Below are 5,704 nucleotides of genomic sequence, written 5' to 3'. Positions count from 1 at the left end.
TAAGTTTGGTGTCTTTTGGTTGTTTTTCTCTTTCTTCATTAATTCAAAAAAATAAAAAATATATCTTTTTATCTTAATTTTCGAAAATTCCAAAAAAGATTTCAAATTTTAATTTCAAAATCATTATCTTATCTTATGCTAATTTTAAATCTTTTCAAAAATCATATCTTTTTTAAATCACTATCTTATCTTTTATCTTTCTTTAAATTTCAAAAATCCTATCATATCTTATTTCAATTTCAATTTTTAAAACTCAATTTCAAAATTTAAAATTTAAAAAATTCAAATTTCAAATTTCAAAATCAAATCTTTTTCAAAAAATCAAATCTTTTTCAAATTTTTATCTTATCTGGTGTCAATTTCAAAATTCAAAATCAAATAAAATCTTTTCAATTTTTATCTTATCTTATTGACTTCTCCTTTTCAATTTTAAATTTAAAAATTTTAAATTTAAATCTTTTTTAAATCTCTTATCTTATCTTATTTTCAAATCTTTCTTAATTAGTTACTTGTTTTTTCTTTCTTCTTTTTCAAAACTTCCTAACTAATTCCTCTCTCTTCTATTTTCGAAAACTTCTTGTTTCTTTCTCTCTCTTCTTTTTCGAAATTCATCTTCCAATTTTCAAATCTTTTTAGTTAATTGGCTTTTAATTTCCTATTCAATTAATAAATAAAATAAAAACAAAAATATTTCAATTCTATTATCTCTTTTTACTTCTTAATTTTCGAATCCCTTACCCCCTTTATTCGAATTCTTCATCTCATTCTTCTTTCTTTTTCACATCTCACAGGAAGTCTTCTATCCTTTGACATAGAGCTCCCACTCTTCTTCTTTCTTGTTTTCTTATTTATAAGCAGAAACAGAGATAAAGAAACTCTCTTTGATCCTGATCCTGAACCTGAGAGAACCCTAAGGATGTGTTTACAACAAGTTAAAGCACAACACTCTGGAATAGATCTCATAGTACTTTTCGAACAAGAAATAGAAAATATAAGCATGGCAGCCGAACAGGACAATGGAGGAGCTGCAAGGAAGGTTTTTGGTGACTTCATTGCACCAACTTCGAACATCTATGGCAGAAGTATCTCTATACCTGCCATTAGAGCCAATAACTTTGAGCTTAAGCCTCAGTTAGTCTCTCTAATGCAATAGAATTACAAGTTCCAAGGACTTCCACTGGAAGATTCACATAAGTTCTTATCTAAATTCTTGCAAATCTGTGATACTATTAAGACCAATGGAGTGGATCCTGAGGTCTACAGACTTATGCTTTTTCCTTTTGCTGTTAGAGATAGAGCTAGGATATGGTTGGATTCTCAACCTAAGGAAAGCCTAGACTCTTGGGAAAATTTGGTCAATGCTTTCTTGGCCAAGTTCTTTCCACCTCAAAAACTGAGCAAGCTCAGGGTGGAAGTACAAACCTTCAGACAAAAAGATGGTGAATCCCTCTATGAAGCTTGGGAAAGATAGAAGCAACTAATCAGGAGGTGTCCTCTTCATATGCTCTCAGAGTGGTCTATCCTAGGAATCTTCTATGATGTTCTATCTGAGACATCCAAATATCTTTGGACCATTCTGCTGATGGATCACTCCACTTAAAGAAAACGCCTGAAGAGGTACATGAACTCATTGAAATGGTTGCAAACAACTAATTCATGTATACTTCTGATAGGAATCCTATGAACAATGGGGTAGCTCAGAAGAAAGGAATCCTAGAAGTTGACACTCTGAATGCCATATTGGCTCAGAACAAGATCTTGACTCAACAGGTCAATATGATCTCTCAGCATCTGACTGGAGTGCAAGCTGCAACTAGCAGCACTCATGACACCTCCTGTGATGGAGATGCCTATGATCTAGATCAACCCATAATGGAAGAAGTGAATTACATGGGAGAACCCTATGAAAACACCTACAAATCCTCATGGAGAAATCATCATAACCTCTCATGGAAGAATCAACAGAAGCCTCAGCAAGACTTCAACAATAATCAAGGTGGAAGAACCTAGAATAGGTTCAACAATAGACCACCATTCCCATTTCCTTAGCAGTAGATGGAGACTTCTAAACAGAGCTTTTCTGACTTAGCAACCATAGTCTCTGAACTCTCTAAGACCACTCACAGTTTCATAATAGAAACTATGTCCTCCATCAGAAATCTGGAGGTACAAGTTGGTCAGCTGAGCAAGAGAATCCCTGAGACCCCTTGGTGCACGAAATTGCAATCACACTTTTGCAATTCCGCACAACTAACCAGCAAGTGCACTGGGTCGTCCAAGTAATACCTTACGTGAGTAAGGGTCGATCCCATGGAGATTGTCGGCTTGAAGCAAGCTATGGTTATCTTGTAACTCTTAGTCAGGAGATCAATAATTCTCAGGTTTAATTGTGATGAGTAAAAGAACATGAAATAAATACTTGTTTTGCAGTAATGGAGAATAGGTTGAGGTTTTGGAGATGCTCTATCTTCTGAATCTCTACTTTCCTACTGTCTTCTTCTTCAAGCACGCAAGGCTCCTTCCATGGCAAGCTGTATGTTGGGTTTCACCGTTGTCAATGGCTACCTCCCATCCTCTCAGTGAAAATGTTCAACGCGCTCTGTCACAGCACGGCTATTCATCTGTCGGTTCTCAATCAGGTTGAAATAGAATCCAGTGATTCTTTTGCGTCTGTCACTAACACCCAGTCTTCAGGAGTTTGAAGTTCGTCACAGTCATTCAATCCTTGAATCCTACTCAGAACACCACAGACAAGGTTTAGACCTTCCGGATTCTCTTGAATGCCGCCATCAATTCTAGCTTATACCACGAAGATTCTGATTAAAGAATCCAAGAGATACACACTCAATTGAAAGTAGAACTGAGGTGGTTGTCAGGCACACGTTCATAGGTGAGAATGATGATGAGTGTCACGGATCATCACATTCATCAGGTTGAAGAACAAGCGGTATCTTAGAATGAAAGCAAGCGTGATTGAATGAAAAACAGTAGTAATTGCATTAATCCATCAAGACACAGCAGAGCTCCTCACCCCCAACCATGGAGTTTAGAGACTCATGCCATAGAAGGTACAATATGAAACGTGTAAAGTGTCATGAGGTAAAGATACAATGTCAAAAAGGTCCTATTAATAGTGAACTAGTAACCTAGGATATACAGAAATGAGTAAATGACGTAAAAATCCACTTCCGGGGTCCACTTGGTGTGTGCTTGGGCTGAGCATTGAAGCTTTCATGTGTAGAGACTTTTCCTGGAGTTAAACGCCAGCTTTTGTGCCAGTTTGGGCGTTTAACTCCAATTTTTGTGCCAGTTCCGGCGTTAAACGCCGGGAATTCTGAAGCTGATTTGCAACACCGGTTTGGGCCATCAAATCTCGGGCAAAGTATGGACTATTATACATTGTGGAAAGCCAAAGATGTCTACTTTCCAACGCAATTGAGAGCGCACCAATTGGGCTTCTGTAGCTCCAAAAAATCCACTTCGAGTGCAGGGAGGTCAGAATCCAACAGCATCTGCAGTCCTTTTTCAGCCTCTGAATCAGATTTTTGCTCAGGTCCCTCAATTTCAGCCAGAAATTACCTGAAATCACAGAAAAATACACAAACTCATAGTAAAGCCCAGAAAAGTGAATTTTAAATGAAAACTAATAAAAACATACTAAAATCTAACTAAAATGTTCTAAAAACATACTAAAAACAGTGCCAAAAAGCGTATAAATTATCCGCTCATCACCCCTCCTAACACTCTTCCTAGTAACACTGAAGTGAACCCAAGAGAAGAGTGCAAGGCCATCACTGTAGAGATTGAGGCCGAATATGAAGAGGATGCAATTGAGTTAAACGCCAGTATAAAAGATCTTACTTGGTGTTCAACGCCCAAGGAGGCACCATCACTGGCGTTGAACGCCAGTAAGGAAGACCTTACTGGGCGTTCAACGCCCAAAAAGCCACCATCACTGGCGTTGAATGCCAGTAAGGAGCACCTTATTGGGCGTTCAACACCTAAGGCAGCACAAAAGCTGGTGTTGAATAATAGTGAAGTTATCTAAGCTCAACGTTCAATGCCCAAAGAAACACGAGTCCTGGCATTGAATGCCACAATAGGGATAGTTGGTAATCCCAAGCCCACTGGGAACTTTCCTATTGAAGAACGATGGAACCCAAGGTTCATGAGGATCCCATTGAAGTTCCCTTGAATGCTTGGTTGAGGATCATAGAATCTGAAGAATACTCTTCCTATGATGAGAAAGAGGAAACTAGGAAAGAGCAAGTTACTCGACACCTAGGACTTCTCATGAAGCTGAATACCAAGTTGTTTGGCACAGAGCCATTGGAGGAAGAACCTCCAGTGCTCACCAAGGAGCTCAATGCCTTGGGTTAGCAGAAACTACCTCAGAAGCTGCTGGATCCCAGACGCTTCCTAATTCTCTGTACCAAAGGCACCATTACCTTTGATAAGGCTCTGTGTGACCTAGGGTCAAGCATAAACCTTATGCCACTCACTGTAATGGAAGAGTTGGGAATCTTTGAGGTACAAGCTGAAAGAATCTTACTATAGATGGCAGACAGGTCAATAAAAAAGTTTATAGTTGTGTAGAGGATGTCTTAGTAAAGGTTGAGAACCTTTACATCCCTGCAAATTTCATAATCTTGGATACTGGGGAGGAAGAGGATGAATCTATCATCCTTGGAAGACCCTTCCTAGCCACTGCCAATGCCATCATTGATGTAGCAAAGGGAGAGCTAATTCTACAGTTATGGGAGGACCACATCTTGTTCAAGATGCCTAGCCCTAACTTTCCCGCTGACAAAAGGAAAATAGTTGTGCAAACACCTAGTGTTCCAACCCTCTCACTTAGTACACAGCTATAGAGCCCCAAGACACCAGTCCTAAGTTTGGCGTTGGGCAGCAATTATCAAGCTCTGAGTGGAATGGCAGTAAGAAAGTGCCCAACGGCTGGAGGGATAAGAAAATCCCCACTGAAGGCCTCTCACCTGGCATAAGAGTCATCTTCACTGAAAATTCAGTCTTTCCACACACTGTGAACAGGATCCTTTCTCTAGAACATGTGAAACTTATCCACGAGAGCACAGGCAAGAAATTCACTGTAAGGGGCAAAATTCTAAGCCTCTATCCATCTTCATAAGGAGCTAACCGTCAAGCTAGTGACGTTAAAGAAGCGCTTGTTGGGAGGAAACCCATCAATAATTAATGTTCTCTTGTTTTTCTTTAAGTTTATTTAAGTTATTTGAGTTTAATTTTCATATTTGTTTAAGTTTGTGATCATGTGCAGTAGTTAAAAAAGAAACAGAAACAGTCAGAGGCAGAAACAGAACATCCTGGAGTAGGTCCTTTGCTGGCGTTTAATGCCAGCCAGGGAGGCCAGAATAGGCGTTCAACGCCCATAAGGAATAGCATTGCTGGCGTTGAACGCCAGCCAGGGAATATGAAGTTGGCGTTCAACGTCAGCCAAGGGGCAGAGACTTGGCGTTGAACGCCAGGAAGGAGCACTCTAATGAGCGTTCAACACCCAATGAGAGGCACATACCTGGCGTTGAACGCTAGCCAGGAGCAAGAGCTGGGCATTCAACACTCGCAAGAGGGAAAGAAACTCGAATTCCCTAGTCCCTCAAGACTAGTGGATCCTACAGAATCTCCACCTACCCCACATTCTTCTCTCTCTTTCACTCTTCCCCACATACTC

General features: G+C 39.6%; 1 non-coding gene across 1 annotated transcript; it reads right to left on the bottom strand.

Annotated features, from left to right (window-relative positions):
* Positions 1-1,399: 1,399 nt before the first annotated feature.
* On the bottom strand, positions 1,400-1,507 carry LOC130971011 (small nucleolar RNA R71). The gene has a single exon (XR_009082250.1). It is a non-coding gene; the product is annotated as a small nucleolar RNA R71 (small nucleolar RNA).
* Positions 1,508-5,704: the final 4,197 nt, after the last annotated feature.

The sequence above is a fragment of the Arachis stenosperma genome, chromosome 3 (assembly GCF_014773155.1).
Source record: "Arachis stenosperma cultivar V10309 chromosome 3, arast.V10309.gnm1.PFL2, whole genome shotgun sequence".
In the NCBI taxonomy this organism is placed as follows: domain Eukaryota; kingdom Viridiplantae; phylum Streptophyta; class Magnoliopsida; order Fabales; family Fabaceae; genus Arachis; species Arachis stenosperma.
Note: the sequence above shows the minus strand (reverse complement) of the source record. Positions and strands in the feature narration are given on the sequence as shown.